The sequence below is a fragment of the Oryctolagus cuniculus genome, chromosome 10 (assembly GCF_964237555.1).
Source record: "Oryctolagus cuniculus chromosome 10, mOryCun1.1, whole genome shotgun sequence".
Lineage (NCBI taxonomy): Eukaryota > Metazoa > Chordata > Mammalia > Lagomorpha > Leporidae > Oryctolagus > Oryctolagus cuniculus.
The window spans coordinates 94455064-94480115 of NC_091441.1; the positions used below are offsets into that span (position 1 = coordinate 94455064).

General features: G+C 47.2%; 1 long non-coding RNA gene across 1 annotated transcript in view; it reads left to right on the forward strand.

Annotated features, from left to right (window-relative positions):
* The first annotated feature begins 465 nt into the window (after nucleotides 1-465).
* The window catches only part of LOC127492328 (uncharacterized), a 201104-nt gene continuing 176517 nt past the window's right edge, over nucleotides 466-25052 (forward strand). Inside the window, exons 1-2 of the long non-coding RNA XR_007921561.2 lie at nucleotides 466-600; nucleotides 10968-11105. This is a non-coding gene — a long non-coding RNA (uncharacterized lncRNA). The remainder of the gene's footprint in view (nucleotides 601-10967; nucleotides 11106-25052) is intronic.

The following is a 25052-nucleotide window of genomic DNA, read 5'->3' on the forward strand; positions in this document are numbered from 1 at the left end:
TGTGAAGGGGGGGAGGGGTGTTCGGACTGGCAAAACTACCAGCTCTGCAACCAAAACGACCTATGTGATCTTGGGCTAGTTCCTCGACCTTTCTGAGCTTCCATTTGCTCCTCTCTGAAAGGGGCAAACCCCAGTCCCTGGGCAGGAGTTTTCTGAGGATTACTCTCGACAGGGTTTGTGCAGTGACAGGCAGACGTCATCACTAACAAATGGTAGCTATTACATGATTATCTTAATCTGCAAGCCCTCACTTCTGCCAAGTCTCCTTCTGCCCTGGATCAAGAAGCCTGATAAATTATTTGCCGGCAGATAATTCATCGGTTAGTCCAACACACTGCCTGGCGCATCGCCTCAGGAGGCGGAAGGAGGGCGGAGTCTGACTCTGCACTCTGCCGCCCTTCTGGCCTCCCTGGTTTTTGGCGGAAGCAGTTCCTGGTCGTTGGCGGAAGCACTTCCGGGGCAGAGGTCGACTTCTTTTCCGGGGACCTCCTCTGACGCTGGTGAAGCAAGCCGTGCGTGGGAGCTGCTTGGCTTTCATTCCGCACCTCTCGGTGCCTGTGTGTGACAAGTCCTTCAGCGCGGGGCGGGGGGCCGAAATGGGTAAGACCCTCTCGCCTTCCGCGAGGCGCTCACTGTCTAGATGGGGGTCTAGTTCGCGGTACAATTCCTGAGGGAATCGGGGCAGAAGATGCGGCCTGAACTCCCCGCCTCGCCTCCAGACGCTGGCAGCAAAACCGCACGCCAAGCGCGTTCCCAGAGAGCAGCTTAAACCACTTGAAGCCGGGTCTCGAAAACCAAGAAACCAGTCCTAAGTGTTTTCACCTCTCCCACTGCTTCCTCCTAAATTTCATTAGGGCTGACAATTTGTATATCCACTTACAGCGTAATGTGATTTAAATGGCTGACCGTAACTGTTCGAAATGGAGTTTTCCCGGGGCGCGGTGAGCGGGGGCGGCAGCGGGGGCCGTCTTCCAGCCGAGCGGTGTTTTAAAGTCCTGGATGTGGCTTGTTCGACGTGCCGTCCACCCTGGGAAATGGGCAGCCCCGCCTCTTGGCCCCCTTCCCTCTTCACCCTGCAATCACTTTTGTTCTTGGAGGCTGAGCTATCTTGCAGTTTTCAGCGTGCTATAAAACATGCTCTACCGCAAGGCCCGTGTCGAGCCAGGACGGCTGGAGGCACCCGCCAAGCCAGTTGGCGGGCCCATCGGCATGGTTATGCCGAATTGATAGTGTGTGTGTCCTGCATCGTGGCTTCCCTTTCTGTTTTGGCCTTGTAACTAAAACAGAGCTGATGCCCAAGAGATGGGATGTTCAGTCTTCCTTAATCCCCTATCTCAGTCTTACACGCACTGTGTGTGTGTTGTCGATGAAGCAGTTGTATCGCTTGCGGAATGTGGATCTGAATCCTCTCCCTCTCTCATTTGGTGACGTCCAGCATGTGAGTGTTCTCAGTTTCCTAACCTAGAAAACTAAGCTTGTGCTTTCCACCCTGCAGACATAATTAGGTAAAATACGTAGCACTGCATTGTCCAAAACAAGACCCGTTAACCGGGTGTGGCTACTTAAATTAGTTAAAATATTCAGGTCCTAAAACTAGTGACATTTCAAGGGCTCAGTAGTAATAAACACAAGATGATAGCCTACTATAGGATTTTCCATTATCATGGAAAATTCTACTGGATAGCATTAGCCTAGAACCATCCTTACATCCATTAGATACACAAAATACACATATAAAAGAGAAAATACAACCTTTACTGCCTCTCACTAGAATGAGCACCTGAGGTCGAGGGTGGGTTTAGTGAAGCCAGAAACACATCCGAGAGCGCACAGGTTCCCCCCCATCACTTGGTATTTTAAACTCCTCCATCAGCTGTCTTGTTCTTGGGGACCCCCCTTCTTGGATGTCTGAGAGCCACACAAGGGAACACACTCTATAGAAGGGCATTAGAACAGCAGAGATTGTAGAGCCAATGACTCCGCAGGTGGCTACAGTGCCAGGGGTTGTGGACTCTCTCATTCAACTGCAGTTGCAGAAGCCAGCCCCAGCTATAGTACACAGTAGGATGCAAAGTCATTGGAAGAATGTGGAGATGTCTCCTGGAATCCAAGGAGGAATCAGGTTGGCTCTGGGGACCTCAGGTCAGGAATTTGTGAGTTTGCCTTTGCTGTGGTTTACAAATTTGACAGAACTTCATAATTGACTAGGAAATTCATAAAATACAGATCCTAAGGGTCCTCCATTGGATATTCAGATCCATTATGCTTGGATTGAGTCCTGGAAAGTTGTTTTTCTAGGCTCGTCAGGTGAGGCTGAAATAGCCCTTTGGAAACCTGTGCTGGATCTGCACCCTGGGTGACCTTGCTCCCTGGCTCTCAGCTTGAACACCATGTTCCCAGCAAGAGGATGTGATTGGCCTAGTGGCCTACCCATTGTCCAAAGAGCACAGTTTGGAGGTGGGGATCGAAGTATGGTATCTAAAGCCTGACTTCTGGGGGCAAAATTCCTAGATTTATATTATAATCCAGCAAGACCATTGCTTAGTATTTATCTAAAACAACTGAAGTCAGGATTTCAAGATACATGCACTCTCATGTTCATTACAATGTAATTCACAACAGCCAAGACATGGAAGCAACTCAAACGGTTATCAGGAGGTAGAAGATTAAAGAACGTGTGGCATATACTTGTATGTGCAATGAAATACTCTCCAGCCTTAAAAAGGAAACTCTGTCTTAGGAAACAGAATAGATCAACACACAGGACATTATGTTAAGTGAAAGAAGCCTATCACAGAAAGACAAGTACTGTGTGATTCCATTTATGTGAAGTAGCTCAGAGAGTTAAACTCAGAGAAACACAGAGTGGAATGGCAGTGACCAGAGCTGGGGAGAGGGAGAAACGCAGAGTTGCTGTTCAAGAGGTATGAAGTCTCATTTATACAAAAAAACACCTCCTAGAGATCAGGTGTAGGGCATTGTGCCTGAATTTTAATAAGGCGATTGGACACACAAACCGATGTCCTCTGCAGGTAATATTATTTCCAGGACTTGGTTTTGTGACCCCTAGGAGTAGTGAGGCAATGTGCTATGCAGTAACAGACAACGAATATCTACAGTTTCTTCCTTTGCTTTTTAGGGAAATTGTTTGCAAGTATTTCTCTTACCATGTCATGCATTGTTGACTTTGCACTAAAACTAGTGGAAAATGTATAGCTAATCCTATAAACGTGATACTGAAAGAGCATTACAGTACCTGGCTTGCTGGTATCCAAGGGTTGTCATCTGTGTGCACTCAGTCCAGATGTCCTATTTCATAAAGGAAATGAAGGGGCAAAATGAATCATGTACAAGAAAAAGACAACACTGCATCATAGTCATTATCTGTAAGTGGCAGAATTACTTGAATTTGATTACTTTCTTGCCCTAATTTTTTTATGCAGAAAATTAATTTTCTGAAATAATTGAAAGTTGTATTTGTGATGTTGAAATCAAAGTAACGATTGGGATGTTTGCAGTTACCCCTCATGAAATGTTGGCAGTGGGTGGGGGTTTGACTTATTGTTTAACTAGTGGTTAAGATGCCTGCATCCTACATTGGAGTGCCCGGGTTCGAGTCCTGGCTGCACTCCTAATACCAGTTTCCTACTAACGTGAACCCTGTAAGACAGAGGTGAAGGCTTAAGTGCTTTGCTTCTGCCACTCATAGGGGAGAATGGATTGAGTTCCCAGCTCCTGGCTTCAGCCTGGCCCCACCCTGACTGTTTCAGGCATTTGAGGGAGTGAACCAGCAGATGGGAATTCTCCACCTTGAAGTGTTTCCCCCACAACCCTCTGCTCCACCTCCTGTGTGTGTGTATGTATGTATGTATGTATGTGTGTTAGTGTGTGTTTTGGCCTCTGAAATAAACTGAGCTTTGGAAAACACTGGAAAGGGGTCTGTTAATTAAGGGTAACCTTCATGCCTAAAGTTGGAACCTGTTTTAGCTTTCAGGGTCCAAGATTCCTCAACAGCTTGGCAATTTGTTAGCACACACTTCATTCCCTAGGGTGGAACAGGAGCTGTCTCCTAGGCCAGCTCCCCAGTCTGGCTGGGGACTTTCAAGGAGTTATTTCCTGTGTCCCTAGGACAGAACCCACTCTCTAGTTGTGTGTGCAAAAGTGCTGACTGACTGAATACAGAGTCTAGGACCCAAAGAGTCTAAGTCAGTCAGGACTTCACAAGCCTGGGGTTGCAGGAGGATCAAAAGATGACTCATTGACCCAGAGGGCTTGGTTCCTTTAGATTTCTGACCTGGAAGAGCAGGGGACCACCAATATTTAGGCAAACAGATGGGCCACTGAGCAGTGGTTCTTGAGGAATGGTGCCAACCAGCCACAGAAGTCAGACCACTGCCAGCAGCCAAGGGACAGGAAGCCAGGGGGAGCTTCATGATGATGATTATGATCATTGTCATATTGTGAGCTGTTTATCTTTTTTATTTCTTTTATATAGTTGTCATTTTGCATTGGTTTTTGTTGCCTTTTTCTTCTTCCCTTTTTGTTTTGGAAATACACACATACACACACACACACACACACACACTCACACATATGTAAGATTTATTTATTTGCAAGGCAGAGTTAGAGAGTTCACTCTACAAATGGTCACAATGGCTGGGGCTGGGCCAGGCTGGAGCCACGAGCCCGGAACCCCATCCAAGTCTTCACTTGAATGGCAGGGCCCCAAATACGTGGCTCATCTTCTGCTGCTTCCCCAGGTACTTTAGCATAAATCACAACTCTAGAATACGGAATGTTTTGTTTTTAGCTGTGAACAGAATTTTCTAGCACGTTAGTTCCAAAGAATTTAGCAAAATAAGCAGATTGTGTGGGGCTCATTTTATCTTTTATACTAAAGAGCTGACCTTTAGACAGTCCACCTTTATTCCCAGCCATTCATTGGAACTGCAGCCGAGGGTGGTAGTGTTTGACCTGGAGCAGATGTGGGTTCTATTCCTGGCTGTACCAACTACTGCTCCAGTGTTCTAGATCAATTACAAACCCCTTCTCAGTTTCCCTGTCTACACTGGGAATAACATGATTTCACAGGGTTAAAGAACAAATGTGGTTTCTCATATTAAGAGCAGATGACAAAGAGCCAAGCAATAAAATAGGATTTTGTCTCTGCTTTTGCTGAACTTTTCTATAAAGCTGGATTGTTCAAAATTCTGCTTTATTTATTTTGTTAGCCACAAGTTAGTGTCACAAACTGAAGATCAACAGAGTAGCATAGCATTTCTTAAAAACAAATGCCTGGGGCCAGCATTGTGGCATAGCTGTTTAAGGCACTGCCTGCAGTGTCAGTATCCCATATGGGCGCTGCTTTGAGTCTCAGCTGATCCAGCTCCCTGCTCATGTGCCTGGGAAAGCAGTGGAGGATGGCCCAAGTGCTTGGGCCCTGGTATCCACGTGGGACACCCGGAAGCAGCTCTGGGCTCCTGGCACAGCCCCAGCCACTGCAGCCAGCCATAGAGAATGGACACTCTCTGTCTCTCCTAACTCTGCTTTCAAATAATAAATAAATCTTCCAAAAAAAAAAAAAAACCCAAAAAACCAGTGTCTAATTTTCTCAGATGCTGAGTTCATAAAGCATTTCTCCTGTTTTTTTTTTTTTTTTCCTCCAAAGCCAGATGATCAAAATTCAAGCGCCAGGTTTTCCTCATTGGTGGGGTATTATCATACATTATCAAAAAATTAAGAAGAAACACTACTCAGTGCTGGTGAACAGATGGTGAGAGGAGTATTCTCCAACACAGGCCTGTCAGGATGGATCACGAATGGCTCATGCAGTCACTCCCAGCCATCCTGTTTGCAGGCACCCATCATAAGGAAGTCATCAGGGCTAGGTGGGTGAATAAAACTTTATGGAGCGACATGTTGATTGCAGTATTATTTATGGTAGTGCAATATGAGACACAACCTCCATGTCTGACAATAGGGAAATGGTTATGGTGCACCCAGATGATAAGGTATTATTCTGCCCTTAAAATGTGGTTTACGAAGAATTTTAATGACAAGGGAAAACAGTTCTCATCTAATACTGAGAGGAAAGGCAGGCCACAGAAGGGTATATGCAGCGTGAGTTTAGAGATAAAAAGAATGTTAAAGAAGGTTTTGCTCTTCATAAAGGCCTTACAAATATGGGGGCGGTGGTAAGGGCATGCACCACAAGGAGCGGCTCTGGATAGGAGGACATGGCATTTTTTCTTTATACTTGAGCATATTTTCTACAGTGCAAGCTATTATTTTTTGGAATAAGGAAGAGGAATTCTGTGGTGGTTGTTTTTTAAAGCATGGTCTGGACTCCGTGAGGCGTGAAGGCTCCGGGTGGAGCACCCTGTATGGCCCATGTCCTGGGCGATGGGCCCCTGGGACTTGCTTCTCTTACAGGACCCGGTTTGTTCTTGGTAAGGGATCCAAGAATGGTGGTGTGAAGACCATTTCCTGCCTTGATCATTCCTCATGCGGAGGAACGCTGTGTTTTGGTGATTCCCGTGTAGCTGGGGAAGCCCCTGTACTCACTTTGGGGGCTTCTCTAAACAAGGAGCAAGAGCAGAGCGACCCCTGACTGTCAGGCCCCGGCTGCCATAGCAAAACGCCCCCCACCCAGGGGCTCACACCGTACATCCCTCCTCACAGTCTCGGAGGCCTGAGACCCCAGCATGGGTGGCTTTCTCCCGGCAAGCTCTCTGCCCGGCTCGCAGATGGCCCAGTGCTCCCTGTACCCTCACCTGGGGGGAAGTAGTGGAGGACAGAGTAAGCTTTCTGGTCTCTTAAGAGCATGAATCCCTCTAAGAGGTCCCCATTCACAGGACGCCATCCAACCCCAGTCACTTCCCCGAAGCCCTGGCTGCAGACATCCTCACATTCAGGCGTTCGCACAGGAGTTCTGAGGGGATACAACATTCAACTGTGTCCCCCAGACCCTTCTGTCTTTCTGTCGTCATCACAGGCATCACAAGAGACTTGGCCCAGCACGCACATCTGCAGCTCAGGAGCTCACAGCAGAGTGAACGCCACTGGGAACTCCTGCACGCCAGCAGCTGCTGTTGATAGAGCGCTTATTTCTGGGCACCTGTAGGCACTCCAAGTGCCCTTCTTAGGGCGGGCATTCAATGTAGCGGTTCAAGATCCTGAGTACTGGGTTGGAGGTCCAGCTCCCCTCTGCTGAGCGCCCTGGGGGGCCACAGTGATGGCTCTAGCTGGGTCCTTGTCACTTGTCTGGTAGACCCGGGTGGAGTTCCTGGCTCGTGGCTTTATCCTGGCCATCTCAGCCATTTTGAGCATTTGTGGAATTGACACATGGGAGTACACTCCCTCACTTTCAAGCGAACAAAAGCTTTTCAAAAGGAACATTCCTGCACCAACTAATTCCTCACAACTTCGAGCTAACTACTCCCTTTCCCAAACAAGGAAACTGAGGCACATAGGGATTAAGAAGCTTTCAGACACAGACCTTGCAGTGGAAAAGCTGAAAGTCACCCTCTTGTCCATCGCCGCTCTTCTTACAGCCCCAACTAGCCTGGGCGTTTGGTGGCCTCAGAGCCTAGCTGAACAAGTTCCTCTATCTCTGGGAGCCTCCTTGGTTTCTTCCTCTGTGAACCGGAAATGATTCTTGTCACGTGAGATTGCTGCACGGGCTAAACGCCACAGATGAAAGTGCTTGGTGAATACCAAAGGCCTCGCACAAGCAAGGTCCTTGTGGTCCACAGCAAGTGCTCCTGGAATTCCTGAGAGAGAGCTGGGCCGTGGTGGGCTGGTGAACAGGAGCCTGGCGCGGGGAGAGGCTTCTGAGAGGACGAGCCTGGCTTCTGCAAGCGCAGGTGGGGAGGTGGGTCCTCTCAGAGCAGCTCCAGGGGAGAACCCGCAGGAGCAGGGAACATGCCCTCCCCGTGGCCCTGCCCCATGGCAATGCCTGACAGGTGTGCAGCTCAGGGCTCAGGCTGGGCTCCTGGGCCCACACCTGTTGGGCATTAGCACTGGGGTGAGGAGGGTGTGGCCAGGCAGCAACTGGCTCCAGACAGAGGGGCAAGTCTGGGCTCCTGTTTCCTGCACCCCAGGAGCCAGGAGCTCATTAAAGAGGTGGGGAAGGAACAATTACGTGCAAACTTCTGAAGGCAAAGACCTGTAAGAGTGGGGGCTGCAGTGGGGAGGGGCTGTTCTCTGTCTGAGGCCCTGGGTGCCAGGAAGGGGGAAGGGATGAAAGGAGGATGGAGACAGCTGCCAGGATTCCCTTCCTGAGGTCGGGACAGGGGCCAGGGAATCCACCAGGGTGGCCTGGAAGGCTGGGAAGGGTGGCTTGGGTGACCTGGGTTGGAGAGCAGAACTCTGGAGCAAGGGAGGGGCAAGCTGGAAGAGCAGGAAGGCGGGGTTATCAGTGGTGCTGGCTGGGCTTGAGGGGGTGGAGGACGACGGAAATCCAGGTGTGGCTGTGTCCAGGGCTGGCCCCTGGGGTGACCGTGCCCTGCAGCCAGGACAGGGCTGTCAAGTGACAAAATAATGCCAGCGCCATGGGTCCTTACAGGTTTCAGTAGCCTATTAAAAACAGCAAGCAGAAATGGGTGATATGATTTTAATAATGCATCTTATTTAATGCAAAATACCAAAAATATCATTTCAATATGGAAATTCGGATTGAGATAGTTCGTATTTTTCTTTTTTTTCACCCAGTGTATCTCAGTGAGGGCTGGCCAGGCACCGGGAGTCCCAGGAGGCTCAGCCAGGGTTTTGACCCAGAGAACAACTGTGTAAAGTTGGCTGGTCTGTCCCTGAGGTTCCAGTTTGTCCCCTCCGTGAATGCCACCGAGGAGTCTTGATTCTTCTGACTTGGAGCCTGAGCAGGAGGCCCCTTGACCGGCCTCTTCGCTCTCTGCTCTGCAGAGCTGCTAGGCTGGGCTGGGCTCCACTGCACGCCCAGAGTTGAACATTAACCCAGGATTTCTCAGCGATATTACCATGTGAAAGAAGTGGTGCTTTTTTTTTCTTTAAAGAAAAAATAACATTAACATGTCTTTATTCTGAAGGACTGCTCTCTTTCAGGGGCTAGGCTGGGCTAAGGAAATGGATTTTTTTTTTTTATTGTAGCTGCTCCATTGTGTTAACTCACCGGGAGAGTGTTGGAAATTTAATTTGAAAACTAGATTTGATTTGGGACCTACAGAAGGGAGAGGAAACTCAATTTTAGCAACTAGCAGCTCCTCATCACAGGCAACCAGGTGCCACAGGGAGGAACCTTCCCCCCATCTCAAACTTCTGGGCCTCTTTGATTTGGGAGAAAAGGAATTAGCTTCCAGTCTGGTTTTGTCTTCCTGGGCTATTGGTGTGGTGGAGAGGTTACGAAGACAACTTCGGAGTCCGGTCATTCTGCCTTGAATTTCAGCTTTATGACCATGGGGGAGTCAACTTACCTTTTAGCTCCTCAGTTTGCTTGTCTGTGAAATGGGAACTTGAGTATTTAAGATCTGAGGGCTTATTCCAGGGGAAAGTGAGAGTGTGTGTGTGTCAATTCCTTACCTGGTACAGGAGGGCTCACTAGATGGGAAATAATGATGTATGGGTTCCTGTTACTTCTATTATAATTATTATCCATGGAGCAGGGCCTGGGTGGACTTTGTGGTTAGAGTCAAGAGAGGCCATGGGAGACGGATAACTGGGAGATGGGGACAGCTCTCTCCTCACCACAGCAAGTCTGGAACAGGGTCTCTGAGGGGTGAAGGTGGAGCCAAGGACTCCTGACGGGCAGGGCAGGAGTGGGAGCGGCAGTCCAGCCATGACCATGAACTCCAGCAGGGGTCATGCTCTTCTGCACAGGTTTCCAGCCCCACCTCCCATGTCCAGCGTTACCCAAACATTTTCCAAACCAGCCTGACCCCTTCCTAATGCTTTCCAGATGCGTTTGTGAGAAATAGGAGGAACGCAGAGCCCAGTGGGAAGTTGCACAGTTTAGCACCGTGTTGGGCCTGGTGGTTTTTCTTTGTTCCAGAGGAGGGGTTGCCCCTGCTGCTGCTTCCCACTTCCTACCCAAAGGGGACCCTTCCACAGCCCCTTCTCAGGCAGGGCATTTAGAGCTAAAAGCTGCCCCTGGCAAGATGGGATTTGTCTGAGGCATGCACTTAGGTCCTCAGGTCTGTCACTGGGGCTTTGATTCACTCATTTCAGAGGGTCGATTGAGTATTCGCTATGATTTGAATTGTGTTTTCCTAATGATTAGTAACTTAAGAGAGCGGTTCCAACCTTGTGGATTCCCTTCAAAGGGTCTCGGGATCTCCCAGAGACCCAGGATACCCATTTTGGGAACTTCTACATCAAAGGGAAAGAACATGGAGCTATGAGAGCTTAAAATAAGATATCCTCACCAAAGCTTGGAATCAAGAGACTAGATTTTAAAAGGTGGTCATTAAAGAGTGTTTCAGACTTGGGAAAAGCATGTACAAAGGCCCAGTGGTGAGAGAGAACAAAGCACCATAGAGGAACCAAAAGAAAACAGGAATCTTCTGCCTGAGTCACACTCGGGCAGCTGTAAGCTCCCATTACCCTTAAAGTCTGCCACTAAAAATTTATTGAATTGTTGTTGCATGCCAGATACAGGGCTCATCTCTTTCCCCTTGGGACTGGCAGTCTAGACAGGGCCAACATATTCCTAATCCCTTCCAGCATGGCTATGACACAAGCAGAGGCTGGAGAGTTGAGCTTGGTATTCATATGTGCAGGAGAGGTACAGATACCAGGTTGGGTCAGCCAAGGCATCTGGGGGGTTTAAGTTCAGGCAGAGTTGTGAAGAGAAATATCTTCCATCTGCTGGTTCATTCCTGAAATGGCCGGAGCCATTCGGGCAGGCCGAAGCCAGGAGCTGGAATCTCCATCCAGGTCTCCCACATATGCGGGAGGGGTTCAAGTCCTTGACCCATCTTCGGTTGCCTTCCCAGGTGCATCAGCAGGAGCCAGATCAGAAGTGGAGCAGCCAGGATTCGAACCAGCACTCACACGGGATGTTGATGCTGCAGGCTGCAGCTTAACCTGCTGCTGTGCTACAAGGTTGGCCCCTCAGTTTTCAGTCTTAAAGGGTGAGTAGGGGTGATGTAGGCAGAGGGCGAGGTACGTGTGTGCCAGGCTGAAGGAGCGAAGTGTTCAAAGGCTTGGATGTAGGAGACAGCATGGGCTCTTTTCTGGAAAGAAAGGGGACACAGTGCAAAGTGGCAAGACTGGGGAAGGCTTTGGCCGTTAGCGCAGTGTGTGGACCAGAGCAGCTGAGTCAGCTTGAAACTCGGTGTGCTTTATTGCTAATGTCGCAGGCTGGATTCTAAGCCGTGCCTCTGCATCTCGTGAACAGGTCTCTGTCTTTGTGGATCATCTTAGGATGAGCTGCTTAGAGTTTTGAGAACGAGATTCTGGAGGCCGGCAGCCTGGGCTCACAGCCCAGGGTTGCTCTAAACTGTTTGTGTGACCTTGTAAGTTACTCAAACTCTTTGTGCCTCAGTTCCCCCATCCCCATTAAGGGAAGAATGCTGTTATAACAGAGGGCTGTGACAGGGCTCCAGTGAGCTACTTGTGAAGTTCGAGGGCTTAACCTTAATCATTACCAATTCCTCACCTGCAGGCAGGATGCTCATGCGATCCTAGCACTTCAGCTAATGCTGGGGGAAGCAGAGCATCTTAACCTTGGTCACGACTCTGGGGGTTATCTCATTCAAAGTCCCACGCAATTTAGCGACTTCCACTGTCCCTGCCCATCTGTGTGTCTTGGACAGGTGGCTTTTGCAGCTGTGCGCATACATGGTGCATGATGGTGAAGTTGGAGTTGTGAGCACGTGTGTGTGAGTACAGGAGCCCAGGGAGAGAACAGTACCCACGTGGATTCTGTGTGACTCATGGCAAGGAAACCAGAAAGGGGAGCTATGAGGGCACTTCAAAACATTTTTGCAAAACAGAATTAAAAGAGAAATGTATTTAGGTGCCCCAAAGTTTTGAAATCCATGTATAGCTTTTTCATGACATGTGTTTTCCTTGAGCTTTTAAAAGACCCCTTGTTATGCATAGATTTCTTTTTATTTTATTTATTTATTTATTTTTTATTTTTTGACAGGCAGAGTAGACAGTGAGAGAGAGAGAGACAGAGAGAAAGGTATTCCTTTGCTGTTGGTTCACCCTCCAGTGGCCGCCGCGGCCGGCGCATCGCGCTGATCCGATGGCAGGAGCCAAGTACTTATCCTGGTCTCCCATGGGGTGCAGGGCCCAAGTACTTGGGCCATCCTCCACTGCACTCCCGGGTCACAGCAGAGAGCTGGCCTGGAAGAGGGGCAACCGGGACAGAATCCGGCGCCCCAACCGGGACTAGAACCCGGTGTGCCGGCACCGCAAGGTGGAGGATTAGCCTAGTGAGCCGCGGCGCCAGCTTGCATAGATTTCAAAAGTTTTGGTCCCCAAATAAACTTACCTTTTAATTCCATTTTGCTCAAATTCTTTGAAGTCCCCTTGTATGGTCAGAAAAGTGCAAATCTAATGTGCGTCCAACTGTCTCTAACTTTGGGAAGATGTGATGCAAATGCATGTCAGCCAAAACAGAAGACCCACCTCCAGCTCTCTGCTCCCTCGTTTCTGTGAGGCACAGGGGAGGGCCACCAGCCGGTGGAAATGGGCAGTGAGATCAGGCGGAGGAGGAGCAGCCGTGTAGCACATGGTGCTGGAGAAGACACACGCTGGGGAGAGAAGACAGCGATACAGAGTGTGGCAGAGAAGGCAGGTGTTCTAGGTGAGGTTGGTCTTATGGCTTTGGAGTCCAGTAGTCATTTACAGTGAGGCAGGCAGACTCTTCTAATCCCGCCTACTGGGGGTCTCCCAAAAGCTAAGCTTTCTCTAGACAGACATTGATCCTACCACAAAGGCCACTCCAATATGAGCTTATCTCTTCCCGAGGACCTTCGCCTGAAGCTGGGTTGTGAGGGTGGAGATCCAGGCCTGCTCATATTGGCCTTCTGGGCTGTTGAGATTGTATCTGGGCAGGGCTGGCAGCCATGCACAGAACATCCTGTTAGTCTGTGGTGTCCGTCTGTGCTCATCCCTGCAGTTTTGCTTTGAGGGACAACCTCGCTGTTAGGTAGAGAGAGTGCCAGCCTCACCCTCCCAAGACCTGTTTAACCACAGCGCTGAAAGCAGGTGCAGACAGTACAGCTTTGCTAGCAAGAGTCTGGGCGTCCAGAACTGAAATGCACAGGGTTTGAATCTCAGCTTCATCAGTGAACAGCTGAACAATTCGAATGAGAAACTGATGACAGTTTGCCTGTCTGAAAAGTGGGATTGTAAGTTCCACTGAGGAGGTGATAAAGAAAGTTGAAAGCGCTTGTAACTGCACCTAGTGCCCAGTGATTGTTCCATAAGTGTTTGCCATGTGTGGAGTGCTTGTTGTTTTTCTGGGCCCAAGCCTTTTGTGTGCTGGTGTCCCCTACCTATGATGGCTTGATCAGGACACCATGGTGATGCATTTTTCCCAATTTGCAGATGTAAGGTCAGTTATGTAAGGTCACAGCTGGGAGCATCCACATCCAACTCCCTCTGACTCCAAAAATCCATATTTTCAACTAATTTCCATATTGCCATAGCAACAAATGGTTCAAGTTCCAATTTTGCTGTTTTCTGCCTGGGTTCAGCTGGTTCCTTGATCTGAGCTCCAGTTCTCTCTTCCATTAAAAATGGAAAGAAAGCCTGAGAAGGGTAGTGGGGACGAGTGAGACTATGAGGCTGGACTGTCCCTGAGATGCTGGTGTGGCTCTCCTGCCAGTTCTTGGAGAGCCTTTGACCAAGCCATCTCACTGCTGCCTGCCTCAGTTCCCCTCACCTGAAATGAGAGGATTTGCCTTGACGGCTTTCAGGGGTCCTCCTGTGTTGGACATCCTGAACTACTCTGTGGGAAAGCTGAGGTCCAGAGAGGCTGAGAAAGAGAGCACATACCTACCAGACGGACAAGCTGAGGGCCCTAGGGCACAAGCTAGCCTTATGTTGGCACTAAAGTCACAGCTTGCACCCTCCGTGGAAGCCACATGTGACTCGGAGGCCCTTCCAAGGTTGAAGAGCAAGGGTGCCAGAATTCAGCTTTCCTGGGATGAAGTGCCCACTTCACTTAGTATTTTCTGTGTATGTGACCTCCTGACAACCTTAGTTTTCCCACGTGTTACAGTGGAGTAGTGAAAGTGCCTCTTTCCAAGAATGGCTGGGTGAGATGAGGTCATTCGTGAGCTGCGTTCAGCTCTGAGCATACTGAGCGCAGTCCCATCTCCGAGCCAGAACTGAGCTGTGTCTGTCCTTGAAAGCAGGGACCTGCCTGCCAGGGTCTGTACTCTGGTAGCACAGCCCTTCCCCGTGCTCATTGAAAGCCTTTTGACACAGGGCGAGCTCCTCCTGCCACGGATGAGGGACCTGACCCGAAGGAGGGGATGCTGAGTGTCAGGCAGTCAGTCACCTGGGAGAAAAACCAGTCCAGGAACCCCACCAACTTCTAGATTCGAGCACGTGGCATTTCCATGGCAACATACAACCTTGAAATTTGTCAACAGGGTCATTGATGTTTTGCTGGCATTTGGGATGTCTTCATTTAGTGCCTTGGGTGGGAAGGGTACAGACTGATGACATGGTTCCGCAACTGGATCCTGGGACTTGATAAATACTTGCATGCAAATGACGGGGGGAGGTCCTTGCAATTTGAACGCATGCAGAAGGGATTTGAGTGGGTACACACTGGGTAATTTTATGCTTGCATATTTGCAGCATAGGGATTGCCAGGAAGATGGGGAGCCAGGGCCAGCATTGCTGGAGAGGTGACCTTCCTAAAGGGTTTTCAGTGACCCAAATGAGTCAAAATGCTCACAGAAGTCTGTGGAGCCTTCTTGTCTCCTAACTGCCCTGGCAATTCCAAGCCGAGCTCTTGGCTGAGAGCAGGAGGTAGGCTTTCACAGACCTAGTGTTGCTTCAAGTAGGGAAGGAAACACTTTCCATGAGCTCTGTATAATGAGGTGTGGTGACCTCTTGTGAGAACTCAGCCTGCCTCCGGGCAGCCTTCCTGTGCAGTGCCTTCATGCCTGCGGACTGTAGGCGGTGACTGAATGTGTGAGTGGAGGAGATAATAGGACTGGGAAAGGTACTCATAAATGCTTCTCTGGTGGCCAGATGGATGCACATCAGGCTGGAAGGGGTGGGGCATAGTTGGAGCTTCTGGCTGTGCTACCTTAGAAGCCCCAAGGCCTGTCGGCAGGAAAACAGCTGGTTCGTGAGTGGGTTCTTCACAGTTAAGTCATTTGAAGCACATAGCCTCAGAAGGTGAGTGTGCCAGCTTTCCTATCTCCGTCCCCAGCCTCTCTGTCGATTCCAAACCCTTATATGGTACTTCCAACTTGACATCTTGTCTTGGGCACCTGAAAGAGAAATTCTTGATATCTCCTCCAACTCCTATGCAAGCTTCAACTCCCCATTGCTTCCATCTTGGCAATGGTGCCATCAGCCTAGTTAAGCTGGAAATTTGGCCCCTACCCATGACAGTTTCCTTTGCCCACATCCAATCTAGTGCCAGGTTTCGTGGGCTCCACCTCCACTATAAATCTGAGCGCTATCAGCTGTCCACATTTCCACACTGCTTTGGGTGGAGCCATCTTTGTTCCTTCTCTGGAGTAGTTGGCTGCCCTCTGCTCCTGGTCCCGCTCCTGTAGAATGTGTCACCACACTGCAGTCAGGGAGAGTAGCTCCCACCTAACTCATGATAGTTTTCTGGCTCTTCCTGCCTAAGGGTCTTGGCCCTTGAGGTTTGTGCTGCCTGTATTTTCCCCTCCGTGTTCCTTCCCGAGTCGCTTTTTGCTCCTCCTTTAGGTCTCAGTTCAAATTGCATCTCTCCAGTGATGCCTTCCTTCCTTCACAGCTCTTGTCAGTTCCTCTTTGTCATCTCACTCTGTGATGTCCCCTGGAGTTGCTCGCCAACTTGCTCACTTTCCTGTTTAGTCTGCTGCCTTCTACAACAGTAATGAGTAGAGCAGATTCTAGGCTTTATGGGTGTACAGACTCTCTCACAACTTCCCACCTCTACAACTTCAATGTGAATGGACCCAATTAAACAATACATAAGTAAGCAGATCTGGCTATGTTCCAACATAAGTTTTATTGTGAACACTGAAATTTGGAATGCGTATCATATGTCATGAAATACTCTGTTAATTTTTTTGAAAATCATAGCTGTTGGACCTTACAGAAATAGGCGATGGGATAGATTTGGCCTGTAGTCTGTAGTTTCCCAACCACTGTTGTAGAATGTAAGCCCCATGAGTTCAGGGCCTTCTCTTTCTTGTCTGTCTTGTCCATCACAGTAACGCAGCTGTATTAGAGACTTTGGCACATAGAAGATGCTCTCTATCTGAAAAATAAAAGAGAAGAGCTGGATAGGGAGCTATTAAGATGTATGTCAGACATGGGCCATTGTGTTTCTGAAGACCAAGAGCAAAAAAAAGTCATCCTAGAGATGGGACATCCAAAGACCAGTTGGTAGCATCTCTGTACCCTAAGTCCATCCTTCTGCCTATATCCAGGGCAGTAACTGGTCGCCAGTGATCTCTATTTCCTAGGCCTAGAGATGATTCCAAGTCAAGCAAGAGAACATAATCCCCTGTGCACAATTCTTCAAACTGGCAATTTGGCCAGGTTGTCAGAGCTCTAACCTGGGGAAAGGTCATGGAAGTTTTGTCCTGGCTCAGGGAGTTAACATCTGAATATATTAACATTTAAGTATATTCATGACAAAAATTAGTCTTGAGCTTTAAAAATGAGTTTCAATCTTATACTCCCACCTGGCATTTGTATCTTTCTTATTTCTTACCATTCTTGACTACTGGCTCAGAGTAAATAAGTCTCTGATTTTTCTAATAGTATTTGACCCCCTTGTCATAGCCTTGAGACAAAATACTTTTCTTAATAATATCTCTCATAGGGAAAATAGTTGGCTCTCTCCTCCATAATTTCTGATGGAACCTGTTTATTGCCTTGTGGTCATTTCGCTGGCGGTCATTTGATGCTGTGGACTGCTGAATGAGGCCCCATTTGGGCTGAGTCTCTGGACACCAGTAGACACACTTGGAAAGTTTACAAAAAACTCAAGCAACTGGTTGAATTTGGGGAATATATAACTCTATCCTGTGTTTCACTTCATATCATAATCCTGAGTGAATGAAACATCTAAATGAGAAGGAAAGCTTGATCAACATTTAAAAAATGTAACTTGGGGGATGTAAATGTCTCTGAACTTATAATGAAGGCAGAAACATAAATATAAAGATCAAATTTATTATATATGAGTCAAACAGATCTTTATCACAGCCAAAGAAAGAATCTCAAAGAAAATCATGAGAAACCACAAGTGTGTAGAATTATTTGCTGACAAAGGTTAGTTTCTTTAATCTACAAAATGCTGTGATCTATGGGTGTGGGGGAAACAATTGAAAAATAGATAGAGGTATGTAGAGGTCTATATATAATAATGTTAACAGAAATATGACTAAATGACATGGCAGATGACTCACTAAATAACTATAACCAGTCAATAAATATTTTGGAAAGTGGTAATTTTTACTGCTAATTAGGAAAACAACCTGACGTAACATGTTCTGCCTGTTAAATTGGCTAAGATAGAATGATGGTATGTGGTTGACTGTTGGTGAGGCAGTATAACCGTGTGCATTCAGAGACCCAGACTCAGCAATAAACTTCCAGCAATTGATTTTCACACAATATTTGGCAAATTTTCAAGGTTATGAGCACCATTAGGTTGGGTACCTTATCTGACTTAGTCACCAATTGTAAAATAGATTATTTTTTTAAATTTTATTTTTGTTTTTAAAAATTTATTTTATTTATTTGAAAATCAGAGCTACACAGAGAGGGAGAGACACACAGAGAGATTGTCCAGCCACTGGTTGATTCCCCAAATAGCTACAAGTGCCAGGGCTGGGCCAGGCTGAAGCCAGGAGCTTCTTCCCGTCTCCCATGTGGGTGGCAGGGGCCATCTTCCTCTGCTTTCTCAGGTATATTAGCAGGGAGCTGGATCAGAAGTGGAGCAGCTGGGACTTGAACTAGCACCCATTGGGGATGCTGGCATCGCAGGCAGCAACTTAACCTGTTACACCACGATTGCGGCCCCTCGTAATAGGTTCTTAATGAGAGCTGGTTCAATAAATGGTTGGATGACTGAGTATGAAGAGATACAGCTAAGAATTTAGAGTGTTTTGAGTAACAAAACTTAAGAGTAATTTTCCATGTTCATCAGCAGTGGGTTGCTTAGATACATCAACACTCTAGGTTGCCAAAGAGCTTAATGAGTTGCCTGGCAGTTGCTTCACAAAAGTGAGATAAATTCAGGCCAACTGACAGCTTGAGGAAGTGGTATATGCATATGTTTCAGGTGTTTGTATCAGGTGCAGTATTGTTAATTCTGGTTTGAATTTGGGGTCTAAGCATATCAAATACTTGCTGTGTTAAAGGGTTAAGTGTATTTGACTCATGGTTTTTTAAGAGCCCGAGAGTCTTTCTGTAAACACGAAGCCAGTTGCAGATGCCTTTGATCCAGCCTCCCCTGGTGTTGGGATTCTGCAGAAGATGTCATCCTCCGCCTTGGCAGACACCACACATCCACGGGAGTTGGACCTCAGTCCTGGAATTAACACTAGTATTAAAGCCTTGGAGAATAACACTCTTGCTTGAGGCAATCTAATTAAACTTCTCCACATCCACTTGGAGTGGTCCCCAATGGACAGATCAAAGCTATTTTTAGATTGTAAGAGTTATAAGAAGGAATAATTAGAATGGGGGGAATGTTTAAAATAGCCTGGTTTCATTAACATGGGTGCCTGCTGGCTTGTCTTCGCTGATGGCATTAATCGCTATTCAATGAATAAACATCAGAACTCAGTGCTTGACAGCTTCTGTCGAAATCTGCCTTCAGTCAGAAGTTTGTCCCGTGACTCACAATGGCAAATCTCTCTAGATTTTGGTGCTTGCCTACAAGCCAGTGGGACTGAGAACTTTGGACAGTTGAGATTGTTTCTTCAGAAAAAGACCCCGAAGCAAGATGTTTTTCGTATTCTGCTCTCTGGGTCTTGGTATCAGTTGAAAAGATGGTCATGTTCCATCTGAGGAGGTAGAGGATGTTCCTGGTCATAAGACCATGAAGGGTTTGGTGCTGCTTCAAGTCTTATGTAACGAACTGAGTTATCTTGTAAGTGATGGGAAGGAGATAAAACCTAAAGTTTGGTCAGAGTTCAGATCTAATTTATGATATTCCTTTATAGTGTTTCTGGATCAGCAAGTGAATCATTTTTGGAAATTGTAGAACTAGATTTACTTTTCTTTAGTTACTGGCTGTGCTCTAGCAAGTTAGCTAGATTAGATACTACTTTGAAAATGACATAATGAGTACTTAATACATGCCAGGCACTGTTCTAAGTGCCTTGTGTGCTTTTAACTCAGATCACCACCACAGCAGTGCTTTGAGGTGGGCAGTGTTATTGTTCTCACTTCACAGATGAGGAAACTCAAGCAGAGAAGAGATGCATAGCTTTCCCAGAGCCACTCCCCAGTGGGTGGCCGAGTCAGGACTGAAAGATGATCCCGTCTGGCTCTGAAGCCAGTGCTTAACCACCCCTTTTATTTTGTAACTGTGTGATAAACCTGGAGTGTTTTCCTCCAGTTTTGGTTGACTTTAAGTAGAGCATACCTCTTTGGGAACTTCACCTTCAGGCCTTCTCACTGATGATGGCCCACCTGTCAGACTCAGAAGTTGTTAGAAAGTGGTTATCTGTAAGAGGAAAGGGCACTGTTACGCTGTACTTAAAGACATTTAAAATTAAATCTGTATGACCCTTTGGCTCATTATCTTTGCTTCTAGAAATGTATTCTAAAGAAGTAATCTAAGATATATGTATAGAAATCTGTGTAAAGTAAGTAGAGATCTTGGGCTGTCTTCTTTCTCATATCATCAGAACTTATAGTAGTGCTGGCATGTAGTAGACCTTCAGGAAAGAAATACTAATGGACAACCAGAGATACACAACACCTCAGTGTCCACCAGAGGGTAAAGTAATTTCATATGCAGTGATGGTATTCTATTCATATTTGTAGAAGAATTTTCATTTATAGTAGCTTTAATTAAAACTTTTTTTTTTTCGTTTTACTAGAAAGGCAGAGAGAGATCTTCTATTTGCAGATTCAATCCCCAAATGCCCACAATAGCCAGGACTGGGTACAGTGGAAGCCAGGAGCCAGGAACTCAAACCAGGTCTCCCACATTGGTGGCAGGGACCCAAGTACCTGAGCTATAATCCATTACCTGCCAGGCTGTGTATCAGCAGGAAGCTGGATTGGAAGCAGAGTCACTGTGACTTGAATCAGTCACCTCAGGATGGGATGCGTGTGTCCCAAGCAGTGACATAACTGCTGTAGCACATGACTACCCCAGTTGTAACTTTTAAATAATATATTGCATAAATCAGGCTCCAAAAGATTAGGCCTATTATTTTCTTAGTTCCTGTAATGTAACAATGCTTTCAATGTAGAAGCCCCCATCAGCAAAATGGTGTGTTTATAGTTTTAAGTAATCTGGTAGTATTCATTTGAAAATGTCAGAGGGAGGTAGTTAGCTACACTTGGCAAGTTGTAGATGATTTGTGTTCTGTACTTTTTGTTCCAGGGATACAGGGAGCACCAGCAATACATGTGCAGGGAGAAACCTCTGAATTGCTACTTGCCTGAGACCAGTGTCTGACCCTTCGCTTCTGATGGTGTCTCTCCAGCTTTTGGGAATGATCTAGTGGTGTGGATGGGGATGACAATTAAGGCTTGAGAATAATCACACAGCTCAGAATGGCCACTGGGGGTCAGTCTTATGCATGGCAGGTGCAATCCCCACCCCCCTCCTCCCGCAGGATCTTCCCAGACTGGTAACTGGGACCTGAGATTCCACCACTAGAGAGATAGCCCTTTAGTTTAAGATTTACATGTTGTCAAAGATTTCCACTTTGATATGAATGAAGATTCTGACAGCATGTTTGAGTAAAAAAGGGTTGGGTAAAACCTGATGCCTGTTTGTTGCCAGGTTGCATGTTAGGAGCTTAATATGTAATTAATGTATCAACACTGGGGTGTGGTTATGAGTGAAATGAGGTGCTAATTGAATTGAATGCCAGGTAAAAAGTGGGAGTGCTTTGCATCCAGAGGATACTATGGTCTCCCTATGCATGGGTGGATCTCATTTAATGCTTATGGCTCAGGATCCTCCCCACTTCATAGATAAGGAAACTTGTCTGTTGGAAGCTGAGTCTCTGATATCCCCACAGGGCACAAGATCACTGAATTCCATCCTGAAGCCAATAGGAAAGGCATATCACTGAAGGGAGGCTGGGAAAGGCGTTGGATGAAGTAGAATGAGGAACAACTCAATAGTATCTTGTTAACTGACTGAATTTTCCAGGACCAGTTCTGGTCATGGCCACGAAGGGCTCTGGGGTAAGGCTCGTGGCTCTAAACATCAGTTCTTCTGGTGACACCTTCTTTCAGGCGTGCCTTACCATCACGTGGGAGTACACCCTCAGATTCGGGCTGTCCCTCACTTGTGTTACATTGCTTGTGGCCTGTTGGGAGGTCAGATTTCTGTCCTGGTGTCCATTATTTCACCTCTGTGCAGTTGCCCTTCTGCCCTGCAGGTTGAGGTTGAGAATGTGAGAGAGTCTCTATCAGCCTCACCTAAATTAAAGATTTCTCCTGCTTTGTCAAGTTTTGAAAATTCTCTTGGACTTTGCTTTCACCCACGGGAAAGAGAGAACCCAGCAACTTGTCTCATAGGCTATAAAGGCCCATACCAACAATATCTAAAGAAGGATCGAGGCACCCATGGTTCATTTCAGGGCCTGGGACTCCTGGGGAGGAATGGGGGTCCTCAACATATACAACAGGTAGTTAGAAATGTTGTGGAAATGCGTGTTATGAAAAAGCCATGCGCTTCAAAACGTTTTGTACTAAAAGAAGCTTATCTTTGAATTCTACTTTCCATGAATTTTTTGAAATACCTACGAATCTCATGAATTAGGATAAGCATTTCCCTGAAGGCAAACATGCTTCCTCCCCTGCCAGGTAAGTCACCACCTCCCTACATATCCATCTAGGGCTCCAATCCAAGTCAGTTCTACCCAAACAGCTATTTCTTATCTTAAGGAATTCATTTCACAAGTAGTAAGGCTGATCCTCTTCAACTCCTACTTTTCCTTGGCTGTTCAGCTGTCATTAGTCTTCTCACCACAGCCTCCTCCCTGTGAGGTGGGCTTCAGAGCTGGAGTATTTGAGACAACCAGAGGAGACATTATGGTGAGAAGGGGCAGTCCTGCCACTCATTACTAAGACTGTCCTCATGCTCCAGGAGATCCTAATCCAGAGGAGTTCCCAGCACCCCTTCTGAGGGCATTGATCGTTATGAGGGCTGTTCTTCCCACTTCTCTCCTAGGACTGAGCATCTTAATTTGAGTTTTTTTTTAAATGATTTATTTGAGAAACAGATAAAGAGAGAGATTCCCATCTTGTGGTTTTCCTTCCCCAAATACCTATAATGGCGTGGCCTGGGCTGGGACTGAAGCCAGGAGCTAGGAACTCAATCCAGGTCTCCCTTGTGGCAGGAACCCAACTACCTGAGCCATCACCACTGCCTCACAAGGTCCCTCCAGAGTCTGCATTAGTAGGAAGCTGAAATCAGGAGCCACAGCCAGGAATTGAACCCAGGTACTCCAGTGTAGGATGCAGGTGTCCTAATCAGTGGCTCAACCACTAGGCCAGATATCTGCCTCTGAGTTGTTTTTTTTTTTTTTTTTTTTTTTTTTTGACAGGCAGATTTAGAGAGAGACAGAGAGAAAGGTCTTCCTTTTTCTGTTGGTTCACCCCTCAAGTGGCCGCTATGGCCGGCGCACTGCGGCCATCGTGCTGCGCCGATCTGAAGCCAGGAGCCAGGTGTTTCCTCCTGGTCTCCCATGAGGGTACAGGGCCCAAGGACCTGAGCCATCCTCCACTGCCCTCCTGGGCCACAGCAGAGAGCTGAACTGGAAGAGGAGCAACCGGGACAGAATCCGGCTAGGACTAGAACCCAGGGTGCCAGCGCCACAGGCGGAGGATTAGCCAAGTGAGCTGTGGCGCCAGCCCTGCCTCTGAATTTTAATGCATTTATTTATTTACTTATTTAAAGATTTATTTACTTATTTGAAAGTCAGACTTACAGAGAAGGAGAGGCAGAGAGAGAGAGAGAGGGAGAGGGAGAGGGAGAGGGAGAGGGAGGGAGGGAGGGAGGGGGAGATCCTCCATCTGCTGGTTCACTTCCCAACTGGCCTCAATGGCCGGAGCTGTACTGATCCAAAGCCAGGAGCCAGAAGCTTCCTCCGGGTCTTCCCCCATTGGTACAGGGGCCCAAGAACTGGGGCCATCTTCTACTGCTTTCCCAGGCCATAGCAGAGAGCTGGATCAGAAGTGGAGCAGCTGGGATTCAAACCTGTGCACATATGGGATGCCAGCACTGCAGGCTGCAGCTTTACTTGCTATGCCACAGTGCTGGCCCCATTAATATGTTTAATGTATTGTCTCATCATCTTGTATTTTCTGTTTTTGAAAATATTTATTTATTTATTTGAGAGGCAGAGGGGCAGAGAGAAGGAGGGAGAAGTCTTCCATGTACTGGTTACTCCCCAAATGGCTGCAAAGGTCGAAGCTGTGCCGATCTGAAGCTGGGAGCTAGCAGCTTCTTCCGAGTCTCCCTTGTGGGTGCAGGGTCCAAGAACTTGGGCCATCTTCTACTGCTTTCCCAGGCCATAGCAGAGAGCTGGATTGGGAGTGGAGCAGCCAGACCTCTAGCCGGTGCCCATATGGGATGCTGGCACTGCCAGCAGAGGCTTTACCTGCTACACCACAGTGCTGGCCTCATCTTGTATTTTCTTATTATTCCATTCTGTTCAAGATCAAACTAGATGGAGTTCAGCCATTTGCTTTCTACCCAAACCAAACCCAGTTCAATTCTAGGTTCTGAAAAGGCAGCAGTGTATGCATCCTTTTAAAATGGTTCTAAATTCCTATATACAAAAAGAGCAACTGGATAGACAACAATTCCCAAAATAAATGGTCAGTATTTATTAAACTCCCCATCCCCCAAAGCTAAATATCGCTGCAAACTGTCACATAAAGGGAGTAAGGATCAAATTTTCAAGAGCCACAACACCCAGACAGCATTAGCAGAAAGCAGAGGGTAGCAGCAGGGGACCTAAGAACAGTAGAACTCAAGGTCTCTAACAGGTGTTTGCCGGGCAACATGGCAAGCCAGTCCAGAAACTGCAGCTAAGACCAGGGGCGGGGCTTGCACACAGTGCAGGTGAGCTGGAGGGCCCTCAGGAAGGTTAAAAGGGGGCATGAGCAGCATTGCCCCTGTGAACTCGAAAAGGATCTGCTCAGAAACCTTGTTGGCCCCCTGTTGTTAATTGCCCCTTAGAGTATTAATTCTAGACTCTTATTTTTAGCTTGATATCTAAAACCTTTCATAGTTTCACCCTAACATACTTCTCCAGTATAATTTCCAACCACATCTTTCAGTTTGCCCTCTATGCCAGCTATACTGTTCTCAACAGTCCCCAGCATTTTGTTTCTCAGATTTCACCCCAGCCATTATGGCAAGGTTTGGGTCAGTTCTGCCCTTGCTGAAACACACAGGCTCAAGACACAGTTGATGGCTCTTGGTTAACTTTCAGTAAAACAAATCTTTACAAATTCCCTTGGGAAGAGAATATCGCTTCTGCCAGGCAAAGTTCATTTTATTCCACAAAAAAGAGCATAATTCCTACCACTGTAGTTCTTGTTTCAACATACTCATCGCCCTTGACTTTGTCCTAATTTCAAATAATAAGGTTTTTATTCAAAAATGCTTTGGTACTATGAAAGAAAAATTCATCCCCCAATTGGAAAAAAAGCCAAAA